Genomic DNA, 25,980 nt, shown 5'->3' with positions numbered 1-25,980 from the left:
TACTATAAGGAAACATAGGGAAAATGCTTCTGGATATCAGTCTAGGCAAAGAGTTTATTGCTAAGACGTCAAAAACACAGACAACAAAAATGAAAATAGAGAAATAAGACTATATTAAACTACAAATCTCCTGCACAGCAAAGGAAATAATTAAGAGTGAAAAGTAAAATTACCTGCTGAATAGGAGAAAATATTTGAAAACTATTCATCAAACAGGGAATTCATATGCAGAATATAAAAGGAAAAATTCAAAAGTAGGAGGAGAAAAACACAAATAATCTCATTAAAATGTGGGCAAAGGATATGAATAGATATTTTTCAAGAGAAGATATACCAATGGTTAATAAGTATATGAAAAATGCTCAGCATCACAAGTCATCAGAGAAATGCAAATCAGAACCACAACGGGGTACCATCTTAATTTCATTAGAACAACTATTATTAAAAAGACAACAAACAAAAGATGCTGGTAGTATGAATAGAAAAGAGAACTCGTATACACTGTTGGTGGGAATCTAAATTAGTATAGCTAATTTGAAAAAACAATATGGAGATTTTTCAAAACATTAAAAATAGAACTATTATGCAATCCAGCAATCTAACTACTACTATTTATCCAAAGGAAAAGAAATCAGTATATCAAAGGGATACCTGCATTCTCCTATATACACAGTGGAATACTATTTGGCCATAAAAATAATGTAATTGTGTCATTTGCAGCAACATGGATGGAGCTGGAGGTCATGTGAAGTGAAATAAGTCAGACACCAAAAGACAAATTTTGTTCTCACTCACATGTGGGAGCTAAAAACGTTGATCTCATAGAGGTAGAGAGTAGAATAATAGCTATCATTGGCTGGGAAGGGTATGTGGATGGGAGAGGGGATGAAGAGAGGCGGTCAATATGTACAAACATACAGTAATTTAGAAGGCATAAGTTCTAATGTTTGATAGCAGAGTAAGAAGACCAGAGCTTGCAACAATGTCTTGTATATTTTAAAGTATCTAGAAGAGGGAACTTGAAATGTTCCCAACATAGAAATAATAAATACCAAAGGTGATGGGCACCCCAAATACCCTGACTTGATAATTACACATTCTACGGAAGTAAGAAATTATAGCATATAACCCATAAATATGTAATATCTTGTGTATCAATTAAACATTACCATGGACTCCTAGTTACTTTTGACACCAGACTCAAATTCTGCTTTGTTTTCAAGTCTCTTTATATCCATTCTGTGTGTTGTCAGTTTGTACCTTGTTTTGCTCCCTGACACATCCACTTGTATTGGTCAGGTGATCCATCTCACATTCTTTGCCCAAATTTGTACTTACTGCCCTTTGTTTCCCATGTTTATTTTATGCGGTTCCATTCATTTAAGGAGAAAACGGTTTCTTCCCTCTTTACTCATTTAATCTTTCTATGTATCCTTCCAAATTTTGCATCACTGAAAGTGCCTCTGATCTTTCTGACATTTATTCATCTGAACTTCTCCAATATTCTACAGCATCTTCACCCATCTCTATAAACCACTCTTTAAGAATATGCTATTAACTTGGCTCATTCTTTCATGCGCATTGTTTTTAACCTCTTCAAGCCTAATTTACATACTTTTTAAGACTGATATATGTCTTACATACCCTTTATTTTTGCAAACTTTCATTATATCTAGCACAATGATGACAAAATGATGTGTGCACAAAAATCCTTGTTGATTGATGGATTGAAATAATTGCATACTATCTTTTGTTGTTGTTGTCATTAGCTGACAGGATCAAGTTTTAGAGATCCAGTTAAATGCCTGTCTATCAACTTGCCTAGAGCTGATCCAGATGGAAGCCATCATCCTAAGAATCAGACAACTCATTAACTCTAAAGAGACTGCCATGTATTAAAAATTCTCTTTATGGATTGTGATGAATTGCATTGTTTGATTTATTCTTTTGTATTCAAACTGTATTTATGGTGTATCTAGAAATAAAATTACCTTTAAGATATATTTAAAACTTTTCACTCACTTTCCTAGAGTTGCCATCTTAATTTACTACTAAAAAGTTGGTTTTTTAAAATCATATGACTTTAGCCAAAACCATGTTCTCCACAGTGCAGAAGTGGAATGATATTAAGGAAAGTAAATAATAATTAGCTTATTGAGACAACTACATTTCTTATTATAATAAATAGCCAGGTAACAAGTTAGCTTAACTGGAATTGTAGCAGTATTCTATTTTCTAAATAGTTTAATTTCTTTACACATGACTTTAAATTTTATGTATATGTAATATATATAATAGAGTAGATAACTATGAGCTTAAAATTAAAGAAATATTATAAAATCAGCCCATATCCTTTTTTCAAAATGCTCTTAATATATCTTTTGGAATAAACAGATAAAGTTAATACATCTAAATTTTTTGTGATAAAATTTTTCATATGTTTATATTTTAAGGCAAAATCAAGCCTAATGAAGATTTACTTTTCATCTGACTTTGAACTCATTGTTTTGATTGCTTGTGTTCTTAATTCTCAAAGATTTGCCTTCTCACTGATTTAACCTTTATTGATTCTTTTAATCCTCAGTTGGTTTATTTTTACTTTGGAAAGAGTTCTCAATTTTTTTTTCTCTTTTTCTTCCTATAGACATATTTATTTCTCTGTGAAGGCAAAGGTAGTTGATTTCCCATAGCTTGTAGATTGTTTCTTTTTTCCCACCCTTTATATTTTTCTTGACCCCTGAGTCTCCTCCACCCACACTACATACCCCACACTTGCTCTGCATTTGCCTCAGTAGACTTCAGAAAATTGCGTATGTCCAACACATGCATGCACACACACACAAACACACACAAACACACAGATACACACACTCAGTTATTGGGTATGAAACACCCTTTTTGTTTTACAGTGATTCTCAATTATTACAACTATTAGGATATTTTATTTTTTAAATTAAGACTTTATTTAATTCTACTTTTTCAAAATGGAAAATGAAAAGAGAGAGGAAATTATGTTTCCATAGAACGGTAGGTTTGTCCAACTATGCCCTTTGGAGGAGCCACAACAAAAGAGGGTGGAGAATGGCAGGGTTAAAATTTGTGTTCAAAATTACATATGCCCTTTGGAGGAGCCACAACAAAAGAGGGTGGAGAATGGCAAGGTTAAAATTTGTGTTCAAATTTACATAGATTTACATATTGTGTTCACATTTACATTACATTACATAATGAAAAATTACATTCAAATTTGTGTTCAAAATTACAAATTTGTGTTACAAATTTACAAATTTACATTATAGTTTGTCATGCTACTGATGGGCAAGTATTTGGCTTTTTAAATATGCTTATCTTATGGTCTGTTTTGTTTTTGTTTTTGTTATATTTTTTAGAAGAAGAATAAAAGTCCTTACCTGTTCAGCATTTTTTATAAAAGGTGAAGCTTCAATAAAATTGATAATTTAGCTACTTTGAGTTCGTATAGATGGTAGATGATGGCCAACCTTGATAATTTACGCAGTTAAGCAAATACTTTTATTACTTCAAGTGTAACTGGGACTCATATGTGCACATGAGTGTGTTAAATTTTGAGGATCTCCGGGCCTCTGTTGAAGAATGTTGAGTAATTCCTGCTGTCGTAGGGCTAGTACTTCCTCTTCAAATGATACCGATCAGCAGAGATCAGTGCTATTTTTTGCTCTTTGGTGGTGATCCAACAATATAAAAAGAGAACATCTGGATTTTTGTCAGTTCCAGTCATGCTGAAAAGATATCTATAGTATGTGTTTGTTTTTACAGATTCATATACATTCTCCAAATGTTATTTTCCAAGGCAGCCACATATTAAAACCAGGAACTTTATCTAATTTATTGCTAAAACTAAACAAAGTGTCTTTTCAGCTCCCATGCGAAGTTCTAGTCCTGTGAATCAAGTCACTTTTCAAAACACATGTTTCATGCTTGATGTAACTCTAATTCCTCTTGTTCTTGGGAATCATGACACAACTTTGAGAAACCCTCTAACAATGTCTGTGTTCACTGTTTAACGTAATGAACAACTCTTAGGTAAGTTATTTTTGAAGTTTTTGGAAAGAACAAACTTTAAGAAAGCAAGTAATAGTTCTGAAGTAGTTACCATCTCAGAAGTATAAGGTCATAGTTTTATTAAGAGAGAGGTTGGAAAATATGGAGAAATAATGAAATGTTCTCTTTTTGTTTAGGTAGTCAATCTCAAATCCAAGCAAGTCAAAAGAAATTTCTGGTTTTTTGTTTGTTTGTTTGTTTTTAAGTCTCAAATTCTTCACTGATTTTTTTAATGGCTTTAATTTATTTTTAAATAAGGACAACTGTTTAACATAAGTGAGTTTGCCAACAATATGACTGCTTCTTCTCCAAAAACTGAAAAGAAATAATCTTAATATGGATAGTGGACATACTGCCTAGAGCTATGTTTCACTCAATGTAGACTAAGTCAGTGTGAAATAGAAGAAACCGAATTTAAGTGGTTTTTAACACACTTCCAAATCCCAACAAATGGGTTGACAGCTGCCTTAGTCCAGTCAGACTGGTATAACAAAATACTGTAAATTGAAAATAGCTTATAAACAACAGAGATTTACTTGTCATAGTTCTGGAGGCTGAAAAGTCCAAGATCAAAGTAGTAGCAGATTTGATGTCGGTAAAGGTCTGCTTCCTGCTTCATAGATGTTTCTTCACATGGTAGAAGAAGCAAGCAAGTTCACTGGTGTCTCTTTTATAAGGCTACTAATCCATTATAAAATGTAAAAGTGAAAAAATCATCTCTGAATGGCCCTACTTCCTAATACACTGATGATCAGTACACTGATGATTAGATTTTCACATATGGATTTTGAGGGGACACAAACATTCAGATTCTAGTGCCAACTTAAAGTTCTTAATGTTTGAACATGAATTTAAAATTTCAGGTTTTTAATTTAAATCGCAAATCTAGAAAGAAATAGATTTTAAATTTCTCTAAGTGCTCAGCCCTAACATGAAATTTATTATTAGCTATCAATAAGTGATAATAATATTTTCCTGATATATCTGAATATTTTTCTATGACTTTAATAATTTTGCAAATGAATATATGCACCATTATTTAAACATTTCTAACATTGTTTCTTGTCCACATGTCTTAAACACTGACTTCATTTTCAGATTTTATTATTCTCACTTTCCTCTCAAAATACTATATAATCACTCTATTTTATGATATTTAAATTAGTGAAACTGTTATGATGTCTCTAGATTGGGAAGAATATCCCGGTAACAATGTGACTGAGATTATCAGGTTCTATCAACATTTCACCTGCCCCATGCCAAACACATATGTTAACAGAGGTCCATTTGAATCCCATGTACCACCTTGGCCTGTTTGGTCTTCAATTTGTAGCCAACATATGGTGAGTGGCTTTGGAGAACAGTCTTCAAGCTGGCAGACTGCTGTTGATGTCTCTGGGCTCACATGCTCCATTTAAGTCATGCAGTTCCAAATTGGAGCCTGAGCCTTGTCTGCTTGTGCTGAAATGTGAGAAGGTCCAGATTTTTTACAGCTTCTAAGCCTCCCAGACAAGTATAATTATCAGCACTCCAAAGAGCTAGAAATATAAGCCAAATGCAAACAAATTAGGGACTGAGAGCAGAAAAGCTACAGCTGTTGGGTCAAGCTGGGTGCAAAATGGTTTAGGATTTTTAGAAATTGGAGAATAATGTCACGAGAGTGAACTTTCCATGATAAAACGATCTTGCTTTTTAGTACTTTTTCTTTCCAGTGCTGGAGAAAATTAGCTCAAGAGAAGAATAGTTTTTAAATAAGTATAAATGTTGCAAAAATGGGTGGGCAGAAATGGAAATACTTCTGATGAAGTAAATTATATGATAATTTGGTAATTGCAAATTGTCTTGGGGAAAGATAGGCATAACTGATAATAATTACTAATAATTATTTTAAAATTTAGGTTCTAACTCCAGAACTAGAAAGCCTACTTCATCAGAATTAGAAAGTCTACTTAATGTTTTCTCCCTACAATAGTATTTATTGCTTCTATTCTACATGCATATTTTCTTTCACGCTTATTTATTTTTATTTTTTTGTGAATATTTCCCAGCTAGTCTTGTTCTTTTCTTGAAACATTGCTTATATGCAGTGGCATGCAAAAGAAGGACTTCAGTCAAACCTCCATTTGCATATTGCAACATCCTTTATTCTCTGGGTTGGAGACATATTTTGTTCTCATGATGTCTTTGGCAGTTTAATTTCTATAGTGATGAGTTTGTTGGGGTCCTGTAGAGATAGTCAGGCAATGAATAAAGCAGAGGGGAGATACTCCAGGGAGTGGGGATGATTATGGTTAACTGAAAACCATATGCCATGTAAAGGAAGCTTCCAGTAGTCATCTTCAGCTAAGTTTTTGTTGTAGTTAGACGGAAATGTAAACCTGGAGACTCAGAAATCTGGATTATTATGAGGCATTGTATGATTTTTAAACATTCACAAACACAATTTTTTTTTCTATTTTTAAAAGAATCCTGTTATTCTTAAAAGTGTTGCCAATACAAAACTTCAAACAAAGCCCTCGTAAGGCCACACTTAGCCTAATGACCATCAATTTACAGGCTTTGCTCTGAGATAAACAATCCTTACTAGAATTTACTCTAACAAACATTTAAAAATCTGCACTTTTCCTAAGGAGATGGACAATTTTTTTCTCCTGTGATCTCTGCTTCTCCTTTGTACATTCTTTCTAGGAATTATCTTCAATATCTCCTTCACACTGACCCTTTCGACTGGGATTCAATAAGTAGCCTAATCCCATCATTTATCCTTCTAAATATCTCTTCCATCTGCAATGTCCTCTCCACTTCCCTGGCCATTGTTTTCAGTCAAGGTCTCATCATTCTTTTATTGGAATCTCATCTATTGATCTTTTTCTTATAATAGGTTACCCTCCTCTATTTCCCATCTTAGGCAGAATGGACTATTATATCTTTATTTTCCCAGCACCTTCTTCTTCATTCTTTAAGTATGTCTACTTACCCTGTATTCCATATTATAGTTTCCATAGCAGCAGGTCTGAATCTCATTCTACAAACTCAGTATAAGAAACTGATGTCAATCTATTTCCTACATTTTCAACTTGACCCCTCGCTCTGTGGGAATATACATCTGAACCCCCCTGGTGGGGAATTCAGCCTGCATTATTCTTGCAGCCTTTTTTGTCACAAGATTGTTGCCAAGTTTCTGGAGCACTATAATGCGTTGCTAAGGTATAGTAAGACCTGTTAGTCATCTGTCATTTTAGTTTCTTGCTAAAATCCTTTTTCAGTGTCCACATGGTCTACTGGTGTGACCACTCTGCTGCTTCTGTGCTAGTATTATACACACAGAATTGGTCCATTTCTGTAGGCCAGTATTTCTCAACTTTTTGTCCCTCTATACAGCTATGTTTTCTACCTGTTAATATGTTATTGTGGCCCTTTAAGAGACTACGTACTATTGTGAAAGATTTTTTTCACCACTCATGAACCAATTTTTGTTCCCTGGAGTGATATCACCCCTGTTGACAATGCATGCCCACACACAGAAGGCTGTATTTGAGGTGCTGCCAGGAAAGAGGGCACAGGTTGCTCAGGTCCTAGAACAAGACATATTGTTCCAGCCCTTCCCTAGCCTGGGAGATCTGTTTCTGGCTGTTGTAAACACTTTTCTTGCATCTTCAAGCCATTTTGCTTTTTCCAACTCATCTTATTTTTGACAACATGCTTTCAAAAACATTATAATCAAATATCAAAGTAGTTGCACAAAAATTCTGTTTATCTGTTTTTTAAAGCAAGAGAAGGTCAAATGGTAAAAGTGTTGTGGCTTTTCCATTCCTGTAGTTCAGTGAGCGGCAGCAACTTCTCTCCCATTGTTTGGCAAGCAGGAGAGAGTTGCGTCTAGTGGCTTCTTCACTCCCATTGTTTGGCGAGTGGGAGGAAGTGTCACAGCTCTTTTACTTCTGCCACCACAACTTGGTGAGCAGGGGAATTACAACTCTTTTGTTCCCCACAGTTCCGCAAATTCTGAGTTCTTGTCTCATGACCAAGAGGAATGAGGTATGTGGACACCAGAGAGTGAGTAAGGCAGAGTAGAATTTTGTTCATCAGCGAGAGGGGACCTGAAAGCAAGTTGCCATCTGTGAGGCTGAGTATGGGGTTTCTGTGGGCTTATAATGGGGGAATGCATGCTGATTGGTCCATAGGTGGTCTTGGAAAAAGCACCATTCAATTGGTTAAAAGGCATCATTCAGAAGGAAGCAATCAAGAAAGAGTGGGTAAGACAAGGATGGAAGTTCTCAGTCTGGTCGTGGACTTTAACTGGAACTGGTAGCTTGGCTTTTAGCCTTTAGACTGTCATTGGCTTGAAGGTGGGGTTTCACTAGGGACCCATCCCTGTCTGCCTATGAATTTGTCTGTCTCCTGTCACTATCGAAATCTCCAAGCAGATGAGAAGAGTTTTTTCCTTTTATCATCTTGTGTTATTAAAAAAAAAAAAAAGAATCAAGTGAATCTACACATTAAAATTGTTTGAAAACTGCACATGTAGACTGTCAGAAAAATACACATCTGTCTCCCTCTACTAGGCTATGAGCTTTGATAGGGTAGAAGCCATGGTTTTCACATATTAGTAATTCTAGTGCTCTATAAAATTACTGTGCATAATGTTATTGAATAAATAAATGATCTAGGCCAAGGATTGTCATATTAGTCTACTCTGGCTGTGTGACAAAATACCACAGACTCAGTGACTTAAACAACAGAAGTATAATTTGTCAGTTCCAGAGGCTGAAAGTTCAAAATTAAGTTGCCTGCAGAACTGTTTTTTGACAAGGTCTTTTCTTTGGATTGTACATAGCTGTTTTCTGGCTGTGTCCTCATATGATTTTTCCTCTGTATGTACACAAAGAGTAAAAGGAAGAGAAAGAGAGCAAGGAGGAAAGAGAGAGAGCACTAGGTCCCTTGTGTCTCTTCCTCTTCTTCAAGGACACCCGTCCTATTGAATTAGGGACCCATTGTTTCGACCCTCTGTTAAATAAATTTTCTCCTTACATGCCGTATAGCCAAATATAGTCATACTGGGGCTTCAACATATGAATTGGGGTAGCAGAAGGTGGGTAGGAACATCACAGTGCAATGGGCAACTTTTTAAATTAAATGTTTAATTTAAATTTAATGGGCAACTTTTTACATTTAAAAAGTTGGATAACTTTTTAAATAAGGGGACAGATAGAAAATATTTCATATTCTGCAAACTATATGGTCTCTGTTACAACTACTTAACTCTGCCATTGTCGCATAAATAAGTGTGCTGTATTCCAATAAAACTTTATTCCCAAAATGAGGCAGTGAGCTAGATTTCCCCTACAGACTATGGCTTTGCTGACACTGATACACAATTCTAAAACTTTCTTACCCACCTACACATTCATCCATTTTTATAAGTAAATCTCCTCTTGCAATTTTTTGATGATTTTCTATTACCTGTAGAATATGGCATAAACTCCTAGGCACAGAAGCCTTTTTATATTGAGTCAGGAAACTTCTTTCCTACTCTGCAAACAATATTCATTTTTCCAAAAAAAAAAAAAAAAAAACACAAGTATCTTCATAATCCATGCTTTCTCCAGAGTATTTATTTTCTGGCTGGAATCTCTCTCTCATTCCCATCACTGCTTCTGCCTATCTACCCGGAAAGCAACCACCTAGACTCTGCATTTTTTTTTTTTTTTTTTGGAAACAGGGTCTCTCTGCAATGGCACTATCTTGGCTCACTGCAACCTCCTCCTCCAGGTTCAAGTGATCCTCTGACCTCAGCCTCCCAAGTAGCTGGGATCACAGGCATACACTACCAAGATGGGCTAATTTTTTAATTTTATTTTTTGTAGAGATGAGGTTTTGCCATGTTGCCCAGGCTGGCCTCAAACTTCGGAACTCAGGCGATCTGCCACCTCAGCCTCCCAAAGTGCCTGGATCACAGGCGTAAGCCACCATTCCTGGCCAACTCTGCCATATTTGAAGCAGCTCAAACTCCAGAGTTTTTTGTTCCTTCTCTTCCTCCTCCTCCTTCTCTTCCTGTTCCTCCTCCTCCTCTTCCTCCTTCTTCTTACTCTTCTCCTTTTTTTCCCCCCTGATAACATAGAACCTACATTTGATCACTCACCTTCCCTTATGCTTTGTGAAACTCTTGGGCATTTCTGTATTACCAGCTAGTACTAGCATTTTGAGGACATCCTAGGAATACTATGTATTTTTTTACAGCTGGAATGTGTTCTCTGACTAGAATTCTATGCTCTAGACCAGTGGTTTTCAACCAGAGTTGAGTTTGCCCCCCTCCCCACAGGAAATTAGGCAATGTCCCAAAATATTATTGGTTGTTATAACAGGAGGAGAATGGGTGTGTTGCTACTGACTAAGTACGTAGCGCTTGGGGTGCTTCTAAACATTTTACAATGCACTGGACCATCTTCCACAACAAAGAATTATCGACCCAAAATATTAGTAGTGCCGAAATTAAGAAGCCATGATTTAGACTGCTCTAAGACGTTTCTTTCCATAAAATTAGCTTGTACTATAAGCACTCTCTTCTCTGATTTCTCATTGTATTAACGTGGTTTTATATAGTTTTCATACTGCTTAACTCTTTACCCATTTCTTTTTATACTAACCAGTTCTGACAACACATTTATCTTAAAAAGATCAGAGTAATAAGAGATTTTAATGGAGCTCATGAAATAGTTGTAGGGGAGGCAGAGGAATATTTGACAAGGAGCATATTGACAAGGAGACAGAGAGATATTTGACAGTATGTCCTACTCACAACTAGTAAATTCATCCAAGTTTCTATCATCATGCTGGGGCACAGCAGGTCTGCTTCTGCACAGACTTGGAGTTTTGGGATGAACATACCAATTTAGAATTATTTCAGGATAGATTATGTTATGATTTGAAGGTCCCTCCAAAATTCATGTTGAAACCTAAACCCCACTGTAAAGATAGAAAGAAGGTGAGAAATCTGACTATGGTATTTGAGAGGTGGCACCTTTTGGAGATGATTAGGATTAAAAACAGTCACGGGAGTGAGAGGCAATAGTGACTTTCTAAGAGGAGAGAGTTCTGAGTAGCAGGCTTGGCTCTCTTGACCTGTGACATCTTCTACCATGTTATGACACCTCAAGGCCCTCACCAGAAGCCAACCAGCTGCAGCCACCTGATCTGGCACTACACAGACTCCAGCATCATGAGCCAAATAAGTACCTTTCTTTATAAATTGTCCAGTCTCGGACGGGCATGGTGGCTCATGCCTGTAATCCCAGCACTTTGGGAGGCTGAGGTGGGCAGATCACCTGAGGTCAGGAGTTTGAGACCAGCCTGGCCAACATGGTGAAACCCCGTCTCTACTAAAAATACAAAACAATTAGCCAGGGATGGTGGTGCATGCCTGTAATCCCAGCTACTCAGAAGGCTGCGACAGGAGAATTGCTTGAACCTGGGAGGCGGAGGCTGCAGTGAGCCAAGATCATGCCACTGCACTCCAGCGTGGGCAACAGAGCGAGCCTCTGACTCAAAGAATAAAAATAAAAGTAAAAGTTAAAAAGATAAAGAAATTGTCCAGTCTCAGGTACTCTGTTACAGTAATGGAAAATGAACTAAGGCAAATTAAGAGTTAATACTTCCCTTCTATATCTTGGAGTTCAGAATAATAGAATAAAATTAAGAATTATTTGTGGAACATAGAAAACAATTTTTTAAAATAGAATAATATAAATAACTAATGCAAAAAAAATAAAATAGGAAAAAACCAATACTTTTTTTTGAAAGAAACAAAAAAGAATTGGTAAATTGGGACAGGCAAAAAGGAAGGAAGGAAGGAAAGAAGAAAAAAGGAGAGAAAGGAAGGAAGAAAACAACTGGTGAATCGGGACAGAAACCATGAGGTCTGGAGTCAGGTAGAGGCAAGACTAGGTTTAAGTTCTGAATTAATTAATCCATTAATCTATTTATTTGAGACGGAGTCTCGTTCTGTCGCCCAGGCTGGAGTGTAGTGGCGTGATCTGGGCTCACTGCAAGGTCCGCCTCCCGGGTTCACGCCATTCTCCTGCCTCAGCCCCCGAGTAGCTGGGACTTCAGGCGCCCACCACCAGGCCTGCCCAATTTTTTGTATTTTTAGTAGAGACGGGGTTTCACCATGTTCGCCAGGATGGTCTCGGTCTCCTGACCTCGTGATCCACCCGCCTTGGCCTCCCAAAGTGCTGGGATTACAGGCATGAGCCACCGCACCCGGATTTAAGTTTTCAATTTAATGAGTGGTGTCACCTTGGACCTTAGACATGTTTCTTATTTTTTTCTCATTCTTTACCTCAAAAAGGGAGATAGTATTGTTATGGAAATTAGATGCATACACACACACACACACACACACACACACATAAATCACTGTGTGTGGAACATAGAAAATCTTAAATACAAGTGTAAAAAGTAATGTTTGACAATCTTTAGAGCATAACTTCCTTGGAATAATAGAATGTTCCTAAGATAAGGTTTTTTAGAACTAGGTAGACCAGAGATATGTTTTCTATGAATATATTTCTGCTGGTAGCAGTGAAGTTAATAAAAATCTCTTTTTTCCCCTTTCCCTAAAATAAATCAAGGATTTTAAGTGAACCCCCAGTTCAATTTCTTCCACTGACAGTTGCATTTTTTAAAGGAAAACACATTAAAGACAGATGCTGTTACTTTCTGTTAGCTCATTAGTCCATGCCAGTATCACCTGTCACCTAGACAATGCAGGCTCCTGAGGTATGCTTTTATTTATTTATTTATTTATTTATTTATTTATTTATTTATTGAGACGGAGTCTTGCTTTGTCGCCCAGGCTGGAGTGCAGTGGCGTGCTGATGTAGGCTTTTTATTATTTCCCTGCTTCTCCTTTTACTCTCTTTCAGCTTAAAAAAAAATTCTGTTTCAAAAGGCATGAATCTGTTAATTTGCCCTCTGTTTAAGAGCCTTCAATAGCTTTTGTAATCCAAATAAAATGAAAATTCTTGTCATAGTTCCCAAGGACTTGCTTGGTTTCAGTCCTGACTTCCTATTCACCATCCACTCATGTCTGCACCTCTGCTGCTTTCTCAGCTCCAGCGACACCAGCTTCTTCAAGTTCTTCCTGATGTTCTTCTGGTGAATCAAGACCTTCTCTCCCCAACAGCCTTTGCAGAGACTTTTTTCTCTGCTCTTTGTAACACTGACTTCTTATCCTTCATGAGTCAACTTAGAAGTCACTTAGTTGAAGATTTTACACTACTCTTCTAAAGTAGATCCTATAATGCTGATTTCAAAATCTGTACTATTTTATCCCCCTTTTCACTTAGCATAGAATGAACTGGAATGTATGTTAAATTGCTTACCTACATATATTTTGAATTCCCCACTCAGCTATAAACTTCATGAAGGCAGAGAACATGTGTGTGTAGGCACCTACAATCTATCAGCATGTCAGAAAAAAATACTGATTACATCAATATTGACTGGATGGATGCATAAATGAGTAAATGAGCAATTAGAAATAACTCAGGATATAATATCTTCAAAATTTATCAAACATTTCTTGGACTTGGGTTAGACAGAAATGGAGAGTTGTAAAACAGATATTTTACAATGTCTCAGTTTCATTTCAAGTGTTGGTTTTGAAATTTTTAATAAAAATGTATGAGTAGCAGCATAAAAAGATGATTCAATATTTCATTCCTCGAGGGCTTCTTTGTATTTGTAGATAACTATATGCCTTGTAACCAGTAAATTCTGGCTGAATTATAGGTTGTTTTAAAGAAAGTATTTTAGAAATACAAGATGGTTTTTGTTTACTTCTTATTCTTAGCTTTCTATCTTGTATATGTATAGAATACGTGTGTATTCTTTCATATAATTCAGGTGAGATAGTTATTAATTTTCTTAATCAGAAATTTAAATTGTGTCACCATAACATTTTGATATCAAAATAATTCTGAAAATCCTAACTTTATATAGCTTGAAAGTACTTTGTCATTGTTTTTTCATCTATTATTTAAAACGAAACTCTGTGGAACAAATGTTATTAACCTACATAAAAAAATGAGGCTCAAAAATGTTTTAAAAACCTGTTAAGTCACGCAGTTATTGATAGACAGGGACAGTAATAAAACGCCAATCAGACTGTAACTTCATGTTTATTCTTCCACATGACAGCTATCTTTCCCTACAAATGCATATCTTGCTTTATAAATACATATCACTTATGATCAGTAAAGAGAATTTTACCATGACTTTGAAATTAGTAATTTGTTTTTCCTATGCTCTGCTACATTTTGTAAAACCAGTCAAATGTCTTGACAGATATTTTATAAAACTATCAATTGGATGATAGCCACCATGTATGTGTTTTTGAAAGCAATACTATGGCCTCTCAGCTACTTTAGATCATATAAAAGATAGAAAGAAGTATTAGACATAGATGCTGCATTTGATGAGATTAAGTTGTATTAATTTGGATTCTCCAAGTATTTGTTGTTTCATGCTACATGAAGAAAGCACTGTGGCCCAGCCAAGAGAAACACAAAGCATGCCAATGTGCTTGCACTTGAACTGGTGAAACAAATTTTAAGTGCATGATATTTCCAAATAAGAGCACAGAGTAGTGTGTAAATACTTGAAAAAAAATCCTGCTGGAAATAGGGTATTGCTGTTGAAATTCAGGAGAGGAAAATAGATTAATGTGAATGGCAGTGGATGGTGGGGAATTTGAGTTATACTCTAAAAGTTAGATGGTAGAGGAAGTCTAGGTAGATAAGGGAATGAGTTGGCAGTCTATGGTAGGAATATCTCATTAATATCTCTTCTTAGGGACTTCAGAGAATTTATTTTAGAATATCTCTTAAGTATGAAAGAATCATAATCAAATCAATTACAAAGCATTATGAGATAATATATACTATTAAATTGCATTGATGCTTCAGCATATAAAGTTGTAAAACCTGGGTTCCTTTAGAATTTGGCACTAATGCTAAATATTGTGCTATTCATATATTTTTAATGAGTATGCTTTCCTACACAATATTGTATCTCTTTAGGTCAGTTTTTGGTCTCGTGACTCACAGAAACTCCAAGACAGATTAAACTAGCAAGAGTTGAATATCTGAATTTCTAAAACTGTGAGGCTACAAAAAGAAGCATAAGTACTCATAAGACAAACTTATTCACTAATTAGTTACTTATTTATAAAATTAGCCCCCAAATGGTCTTAGTATATGTATAGAGCTGTACCTTGATAATTGCAAACTATTTTACACTGCTGAAAATGCAGTGGAAAATCATGCAAATATGTTGCTAAGTGAAATATGCCAGTTTGGAAAGAAATATAAAATTTCATCAAATCAATGAAAGCGTTGGAGAATATTTCAGATTGCATATGGACTTTTAGTATACACATGTGAAGACATATATAATTCTCTATGTTTATATGTAAAAAAGAGTATGTACATACAATCTATAATTTATACATAAAAGTTGATTTAGGCATATTTAATTTTAATATTCACAATTGTTAAGTCACAAATGACTTAACAGTTCATGAAATTTTATATGTAATGAGGGTATTCTACCATAGAAGCATATGTTATTTTATTGATTAAATAAAGTTAAAGGTTGATTTATTGATTACAGATGTACTGTATATAACCTATCTAAGAAAGAATTGGAAGAATTTGAATAGTACACACTTAACCTACTTTCCAATATTTATATTATAATTATTTATTTGATAATTGCCTTTGAAAGGAAGAGAAAACATAAACATGCATTCCTCATAAATGTCAAGAAGCTCACCTATATATTCATGAAAAAATAATTGGCTAACCTTATCTGTCCTATTTTGTGACAGGGTTAAATCATACCCTAGTGGTCTTAAAAAATACTTTTTATCATCAACTGTCTAACACTAATAAAATTATAGAGTGTGTGCCTCTGTGGGCATGTGTGTGTGCACCTGTGAAACCTGAGTTTTCTTTAAAGCTTCCCGAGTAGGGATTATATGGAATTGGTGTTCAGTAGAATATGCCAAATTAAACCTTTTTTCTAATAATAAGCTATTTTATTTTAATACACTGTTGTATTAAAGGTGTGCTAAACCTTTATTTTTTTATTTTTATTTATTTATTTTATTTCTTTATTATTATTATTATTATACTTTAAGTTCTAGGGTACATGTGCATAACGTGCAGGTTTGTTACATATGTATAGTTGTGCCATGATGGTGTGCTGCACCCATCAACTCGTCAATGCCCATCAACTCGTCATTTACATCAGGTATAACTCCCAATGCAATCCCTCCCCCCTCCCCCCTCCCCATGACCTTTAAATACACCTTTGTATTAAGTGTAAGAGCACTTAAGAGCACTCGAGTGTAAGTGCTCTTTGGGGAGCACTCCTCAAGCCATTAAACAGCCCCAACATCAGCCAGATACCTTTGTGTATTAAAATAAACATATTTAGCAAATACTCATATAATACTATTTTAGGTGCTGTATGCTTACAAACATTAATTCATTTAATTTTATAACAAAGCGTAAGATACTTTCTATCCTCATCTTCATTTTACCAACCATGAAACTGAAGCACAGAAAGATAAAGCAATTTATATGAGGTCATAGAGGTAGTAAAGGGCAAGTTCAAACCCAGGTGTCTGGCTCCAGTGCCTGTTCCCTTAATCATCAACCAGTTATTTGATCTGGTAGTTTACTCTGAAAAGTAGTAAAATGAATTAAATTCCACTTTTCTTCTGTTATTACAGATTAAAGTTAGGACCAAATGCTGCTCAGAAATTGTTTTAATCTCAAAAGTAGTTGGCAAGTTGTCAGAGTTCATTTTCAAGACCTAGTGTATGGTAAGTTTCTTTATAATGAGTTCTTTAACATGTTTCACTTTACTTGGGTGATAGCTTCAGGGAAATATTATGACCTGTTTCTAAGATTGATCTTTCTATTTAGCTTCATACATTGCTTGATGTCAGCAAGGACATAAATACAATCTTTAGGTTTTGTGGAAGATGATATCTTGAATAAATTTCCAAAAGACTTTTAGAAAATAATGAACAACAGAATTAGCTTTTCTTTGGTATTTATAGACAAACACTGAAAGCAATGTCATCTACAAACTCAGAGGTAAATAACCTCAAAGAGTCTTTCAGCACACACCAGAAGTATTGTAAGAAAAGCAGCAATCTGGGAAATTCTCAGTGATGAGGTTACCATAAGTATAATCCGAGGTTCGGCAACAACCTTCTAGTTTCTGTTCATGTTCTTTGCAATCCAGGGGCTCTTCTAAACTATCATCACACTCCTTAAGCCATTACTAACCTCAACATCAGGAATTGATATGCCCTACTTCTCCCCAGATAAATTATGACATTGAGGATGACCTTCTCTTCCCTGCTTCTGCCTCTGGACTTTGCATACAACCTACTCTGCCCATCAGGGAGGTATAACTGTGGCTAAAACTTCATGTGCTAAACATTCCATCCCTGTTTATCCTCATATGTCTTGCCCAACAAATTTTTATCTTCCTATTTCTCTTTAACCCTTTCCTTTTCAGTGATTTCTTTCCTTTGGAACATAAACAAATTTCTTTACCTCAGAAGTCAAACCCCTGACTTGATCCTGCAGTCTCCTCTAACTACCTTTCCCTTTCTTTTCACTTACGCTTCTGGAAAGGTTGTCATAATTTTCTGTCATGTTTTTCTCATCCCACTGAATTTTGATTCTTCTGCTGTGTGGATTTCCTCCTTGAAATCTTCAGTGAAACAACTGAACATTCAGAGCTATTTCATTTTCAAAGATTCTCACATGTAAGTATTCCTCTTTCTGAATATAATCCTCTTCCTATCTCTTCAATTTTGTTCTTCCATCAAAACTTCTCTTTCAACACAGGCTGAGATTAAGGTTTATTTCTATGGCTTCTGAGACATCTCTCCCTAAGAGAGCAGAAAGGCATATTTGTGTTAATATGTCCAAATCAAACACACCATGCAGATCTACATCTCACACCTACATCTTTATTTCCTATTTCAGTTGATGAGATAACAATCTCTCCCTCTCCCAAAGTAGAGACCTTGGATCCATCTTTAATTCTTTCCTACCTCTAATTATTAAATCCAATCATACACAAAAATTGATGTTCTGAATACTCTTTCATTTGTGTACTCCTTCTTTGTCATCATATCTCTCCCGGACTAAAATATTAGTTTCTTGCAGGGTGTTGAATAGTGTCCCCTAAAAAATCATGTCCTGAAACCTCAGAATGTGACCTTATTTGGAAATAGGGTATGCAGATGAAATTAATTAGTGATCTCAAAATGAAGTCACTATATTATTAGTGTACATTATTATGTACACTAAGTTCAAGGACTGATGTCTTTATAAAAAGAGAGGGTACACACACAAGCAAACAGAGAGAAGAAGGTCATATGAAGACACACAGAATTTGGAGTTACGCTGTCACAAGTCAAGGAGTGCTTGGAGCTACCAGGAGATGGAAGAGTCAAGGCAGGATTTTCCCTGGAAGATTTGGAAGGAGCATGTTTCTTCTGAAACCTTGATTCTAGCCTTCACTAATGACAGAGAATAAATTTCTGTTCTTTTAAACCACTCAGTGTGTGGTACTTGGTCTTACAGAAATTCTGGGACACTAATACATTTCCTAAGTGGTATTCATAACATCTTCTAACATTATGATTCTATGGAATGCTTTGATAATCAGCTAAAAGTTATCAGATGTCTCCCAGGAAAGATGCAAAAACATACATATTCAACATTTAGTGTGCTCAATTTTTCAAGTTTCCAGAAATTCCAAGGCCTCTCTACAGATCCTCTTAGTATCTACACAGCTGATTGTGAATTCTGTTCCTATACAAAGTATCCAAAGCTAATTAGCTACAATACAACAGTGATTATACCATTCCAAATTATAAATATTAACAGCCTTTCTAAACTGCAAGGCCCTCTACAATATGACTGCATTTGTACATACTGCAGGTCTCCTGCTGAACCATACTTTGTTCTCATCATACCAAACAAATATGTTTCCGGAACACACTATGCCTCTGTGCCTTTGCACATGCTATGTGCTGCCTGGGACTCCCTAACTTCTGTCTGCACACAACCTTCTAATGAATTCCCAGGCATTCTGGAAGTTTTATATCCCTCATTTTATCTATGAATCAAATGATCTCACTGACAAAGCATTACGTTGCTTTTACAACATGATTCAAGTCCTTGACTGTGACGTATTACTGAAATTCAAGGTGCTTTACTTTGAGTGTAAGAAATTTTTAATTATAATATTATATTGTAATATGTAGTTTAAATTTCTATATACATTTATCATATTTACAATTTATTACAGAAAAGAATTATTAAAATTGTATAATATATAATGTATAGCACTAAATATACTATAGTATTAAAACTATAGGCTTTTATTACAATTGGTGAAGATTAAAATCTTAGAATCATGATCTGTGGGCATTCTGACCTTGACTAAACGCGTAAATTTTATGTATCTAAGCTTTCTTCACTGTAAACTGGAGCCATCAGAGCCAGGAAATCACAGAAAACAAGTTGTCATGCAATTTTATGTCACCATGAGAGAGGAGGAGAGAGAGAGAGAACAGAACCCCTGTGAAGTTAGAATGTTTCCTAATTCTAAAATTCCGAGAAAGTTTTACACAAAAATAGACAGGAGAAAAGTTTGAGGTCAAACCCTATACAAAATTACAGAAATTAAAAAGAGAAAAAGATCTCTATAGACAATTACAGCATACTCTGAAGATGTACTCAATAAAGCAGATCAAACTATCAAAAGTTATTAAGAAAATAATAATAAAAACTAACCAGCATAAGAATAGATGGGGTCCCTAAGAAGAAAACTAAAATGGGAGAACAGGCCAACCACAAAAATTAATTAATCCATGTAAACATTACAGAACAAGAAACTTTCCTTGAAATGAAAGATTTTAATCTACATGTTGAGGAAGCACACTAGACTCCAACATCAAGACATAGTCTAGCAAAATTATTGGTCTTTCTAAAAAAGAAAGAAATATTTTGGGCATTAAAAATATAAATGTACAATTTATCATTAGGCATTCTCTTTTTTTTTTTTTTTTTTTTTTTTTTTTTTTTTTTTGAGACAGAGTCTTGCTCTGTGGCCCAGGCTGGAGTGCAGTGACGGTATCTCGGCTCACTGCAACCTCCACCTCCCCGGCTCAAGTGATTCTCCTGCCTCAGCACTTAACTCAAAGAATTGTGAGGATCAAAGAAAAGTAAAACTTTAGTACAACATCAGGTATGTAGTAAGAATTAACTTTACAGCCGTTACATTTAGCAAATCTTATTAGTTTATACATTTATAAGACTATAGCAATATGTCTTAGTTTATAAGTAATACCTCAAACCCTTTATTTTCCTGGTAATTTGTCCACTAAAGAAGCTGAGCTTTGTTGATTGCATACTCATGGTCCAGTGTGCTGTGTTCATTTTTCTCTTTACTTTCTGCCAAATGGGTGTTGGATTTGGAGATCTTCATTCCTTTGGCATGATTATAGATGATATTTGGAAAGATCTATAAGAAAAATGCTATCTGTTTTTCTATCTTTTTCTGATTTTAGTAGCCATTAATGCTACTACTTGTATCTATTAATTCATTGGAGGTCACAATATGAAAATATTCTAATGCTATCACTTCTCTTTTTTATTTATTATCTGAGATGTTGTTATACAGAGACACATTCCAGCATCAATTATCTGGTAATTCTGTGGTTGATATGGGAAGGCAGGGTGAATGTTTATTTTTTTTAGTGAACCTAAAGGGGACTGGTTTGTTTTAAAATAAAATTATGAACACATGGCTTTACACGTGTTTGATGGGTTTAAGTCCTTTGCAATTGTTATCAACATATAAGCTCAAATTATTCCATCCACAGTCAATGGAAACCTCTTGAAGTTGGCACCTGAGTTCCTTGGGCATAACCATATTAAATCTTTGATAGTTTCTTTGTTATCTGGTATAAGATGTGGCTCATATTGAACATGTCCTGCTCCAGAACTGGAATTAGCCATTTTTTTTTTTTTTCCCCAGTAAATACTGTTTTATTTTAGTGGAAACGTTATGTAAGACTTTTGAACTGGATACAAGAGATACTTACTGCTAATGATTTGGTCATAGTTTCTAGGCCCTTTCAGTGGACTGAACAAGGAAATAAATGCACATATATGCAAAGATAACATACCTTATAAGATCGTATTGATTCCAATTCAAAGTCAGGACTAGAGAGCCTTTATTTTACCTTTTCTCAATGACATCTAAGCATCCTTCCTTTCATAGCAAGAATCCTGGTTCTCAAGGACACACATAACTGCTTTCTTGTTTTAAGCCTATAGTACATATGGAAATTGCAAAATGATAATATTAATGCTATTACTAATATAATTATAAAAATATGAATAACTTTTGCATTTATTTTCCCTATTCTTTCATCATTTAAAAAAAATTATCCTATATTTATAAGAGTGCATGACCAGGGCCTACTATACTCACTCCTTCTTGAACCGCATTTAGTTTTCATTTCAGATCTTTGCAGTAGCTTATGTATTGATATCTCTCTAGTTGTTATGGTTATATCAAGTATATGTTCTGGTCAATCACTTAGGAAGTCCTCAAGGAACAAAATTTTCTAATTCTTTCGTGTTATTAATAATAACAGCAGTTTTTCTGTGTTCTTAATACTTGAAAGTCAGTTTTTCTGAATATAAAATTATTTTCTCACACTTTCTTTTCTTGGTTTTCTTTAATAAATTTCTCATTTTATTCAGCATAAACCATTGTTATAATGTCCAATGATAGGGCTGGTCACAGTGGCTCAAGCCTGTAATCCCAGCACTTTGGGAGGCTGAGGAGGGCGGATCTCCTGAGGTCAGGATTTTGAGATCAGCCTGGCCAACATGGTGAAACCCCGTCTCTACTAAAAATACAAAAATTAACAGGGTGTGGTGTGCATGCCTGTAATCCCAGCTACTAGGGAGGCTGAGGCAGGAGAATCACTTGAGTTGAGGAGGTGGAGGTTGCAGTGAGCCAAGATGACACCTCTGCGCTCCAGTCTAGGCCACAGAGCAAGACTCCGTCTCAAAAAAAAAAAAAAAAAAAAAAAAAAAAAAAAAAAAAAAAAGCCTAATGATAAATTGTACATTTATATTTTTAATACCTGAAATATTTCTCTCTTTTTTAGAAAGACCAAAATTTTACTAGACTATGTCTTGATGTTGGAGTCTAGTGTGCTTCCTCAACATGTAGATTAAAATCTTTCATTTCAGGAAAAGTTTCTTGTTCATGTGGATTAATTAATTTTGTGGTTGGCCTGTTCTCCCATTTTAGTTTTCTTCTTAGGGACCCCAACTATTCTTATGCTATGCTGGTTAGTTTTTATCATTATTTTCTTAATAACTTTTGATAGTTTGATCTGCTTTATTGAGTACATCTTCAGAGTATGCTGTAATTGTCTGTAGGGATCTTATTCTCTTTTTTCTTTCTGTAATTTTGTATAGGGTTTGACCTCAAACTTTTCTCCTGTCTATTTTTGTGTAAAATTTTCTCGGAATTTTAGAATTGGGAAACATTCTAACTTCACAGGGGTTCTGTTCTCTCTCTCTCTCCTCCTCTCTCATGGTGACATAAAATTACATGACAGCTTGTTTTCTGTGATTTCCTGGCTCTGATCGCTCCAACACTTTGATGGAACATTTTACCTTATTTCTGATATCTGTGCCTTGTTCCATTTTGATTTTGCTCATGGCATTGTCCCTTTCTTAGAAAAGAATCCTGATAGGTCACTCTTTAGGGTTCATAGAGGCGGAGCTTCTCCAGCCCCTTTTGTCCTTCTACTATCAGCTCCCTGAACTCACCTGCTGTAAAGGGCTGCCCCGTCCATCCTAGTTTCTTCTCTGCACACTTTACACCAAGTTTATGTCTTTGTCTTTTTGGGTGCCTTGGACGCTACCCTGTTGATCCCTTTTTTGCTTCCCATATAGGTGCGAGTACTTTGTAGGTTTTGTTTCTTCCAGTCAAGATTTTGGTGCTCCTAGGCATATCTTGCGGCCTAATTTTGTTGTAAATGTTGCCCAGTGATTTTGATTTTACTGTTGAGTTTTCTACTGTTATGTTAGCTTCCTGTGGCTGCCATAACAATTTACAACAAATTTAACCACTTGAAACAACACTTTATTGTCTTAGAGATGTGGAGATCAGAAGTCCAGAATCAGTCTTACTGGGGTAAAATCAAGGTATCTGCAAAGCTGTGTTGCTCATAGTACTGCCTTTTCCAGTTGCCAGGCTGCCAGAGTTCCTTACCTCCTGGACTTTTTCTTCATCCTTCAAAGGCAGTAGCGTAGTGTCTTCATTGTTCACTTTGACTCTGACATTCCTGTCTCTCTCTTTCCTTGTGATTATATTGAGCCCACTGGATAATCCAAGATAATCCCCCATCTCAGTATCTTTAATTTAATCATATCTGCAAAATCCCCTTTGCCACATAATTTAACATATTCACAGGTTTTAGGGATTAGGTTATGAGCATCTGTGGGGGGGCCATTGTTCTGTCTACCACAGTGGGTATTCAGTAAGATTTTTAAAAGTTGCTGCCACTATCTTCCCAAAATCCTTGCCTGAACTACTATTTATTTTTTTCACTATAACTGAATCCTGATGTACACTGAAATTCTGAAAGAAGAAGGATTTTGAATATCACAATTCTATCATGCTTCCCTTAAATATATATTTTTGTCTGATGTAATATATGCTATTTTATCATATCTCACATCTGAAAATATTTTAAGCAAGGATATGAAAAGTGAGATGCTAACTATTGTTGTTATGTGTGTTTGTGTGTGTTTACAAACTTTTTGACTCTGATGTGGTTAAGATACTTTACTATAAGAAGATAGATTTAAATGAAACGAGCAGAATGATTAAAGTTTGCAAGTCACTAAATAATTTCCATGAAAAATCATTTCATCTGCATGTGGCTCAGAGATGAATGGCAATGGAAAAGCTATGCCTTCTATGTCTTGTCTGAATTAACGCTCTTCTGAAGAGGGATGTGGAAGTCATTCAGGCTTGCACATTCTTTAATTTCTTTTATTAAGGCCTGCACAAAGTCAGTGTAGCTAGAAGGCAATACACAGGCTTTCAGAAACTACAAAGTGTAACAGCTGGTCCCAATTACCCTCTCTGCAGTGTGACCATATGCACAAATGTTCAACTTTCTGTTTAAGTTCATGAATTTTTTTAAATGAATTCCTTATAAAAACTTGAGACGTGCTACATTCTTTGCATACATTTATTTCTACAAACTTCTAATCTTCTAGTTATAGTCAAATGTATAGAGAAAGTAGCTCAAATAAGACAGTGTTTAAGCTGGCAGAACAGAAATATTTTTAACTTTAAATTAAACATACAGTGCAGTAGTTTTTAAAAAGTTCTCTTCCTAGAACAAAACATGTTTCAAGAAGCATGGAGTTTTAAAAGAATCATTTAACGAAGAAATTGAGTAATCTTGCATTAAGCATACAGGCAGGTAGGTAACTTTTATATCAACTGATTAAGACTAATGAGATTTGGCATTTCCAACTCCAGTGACCTTTATGAAAATCATAGGCTGTCTCTTAAATACATCATATTGAACTAGAGATAACAAATATACATGCTGAATTGACCTTTTTAATCGCAATCTGAAGTTGAAAATTACACCTTTTTATCTTCTTCATTGGAAGTTCAAAGTAGGTTTTTAATACTACAGAAGGCTCAGTTAATTTGAATTCTTAACTTTTTGTACAAAGCATTACGCTTAAGGTCCATTTATATTATCTGTTGTAATGAATGAAATGTAGCTAGCACCAATAAGGTGGCATTCATTAACACTGAAACTTATTACCTAACATATATCACAATTGCATATATCTTATTTTCTTAAGTGGGAATGTATCAACTTGTTGAGTGTAGGAATTTGCATCAACTCTTAAGTTAGTGACAAAATGATAATAAACTGCATCTGCTGATCAACTAAATGACATTATGGATAGGTAAGGAGAAATTATGTGCCGTTTTGAAAATAGAATGTTTACTGTATTTAAGAAATGAACCATGTGAATAAGAAAGGAGTGTATGTTTATAAAGGTTAGAAGTTCCCTAATCTCCCTGTCTTATAAATATTTACAATTTTAACCAAATGTGTTTTTCTAAAAAAAAAAAAAAATAAGTAGCTATTCAGGAGCATACATTTGTAGCTGCAATTATATATTATAAAAATAATGGTAAAATGGATCCTGCTTAAAATATCCCTAGTGTTAATTATGATTTATTAGTTTGCATAGTCTGGAAAAGGAGAAATATAATGATCAAACCTTCTTTCCAAACACATTTTGTTATAATTTCTATTAATTTGGAGGCCAGGAAGTGAAAATAAATTGCTGGAAGGCAAATGAATTCTCATTTGTGTGGTATGGGTTTTTTCCATTTGCACAGTTTCATCAGCATAACAAAACATATTAATATGCTTACTGTTTGTATGACACTTTGTTAAACTGGATGAATGAATATTTATCAAAATCCAACTATCTAAACTTTATTAGGGCCAGGCATTGTGGCTCACACTTATAATCTCAGCACTTTGGGAGGCTGAGGCGGGCGGATCGCTTGAGGTCAGGAGTTCAAAACCAGACTGGCCAACACAGTAAAACCCTGTCTCTCCTAAAAATACAAAAAATTAGCTGGGTGTGGTGGCTCATGCCTGTAATCCCAGCTACTCCGGGAGGATGAGGTAGGAGAATCACTTGAGGCCTGGATGTA

The sequence above is a fragment of the Macaca mulatta genome, chromosome 5 (assembly GCF_049350105.2).
Source record: "Macaca mulatta isolate MMU2019108-1 chromosome 5, T2T-MMU8v2.0, whole genome shotgun sequence".
NCBI lineage: Eukaryota > Metazoa > Chordata > Mammalia > Primates > Cercopithecidae > Macaca > Macaca mulatta.
Note: the sequence above shows the minus strand (reverse complement) of the source record.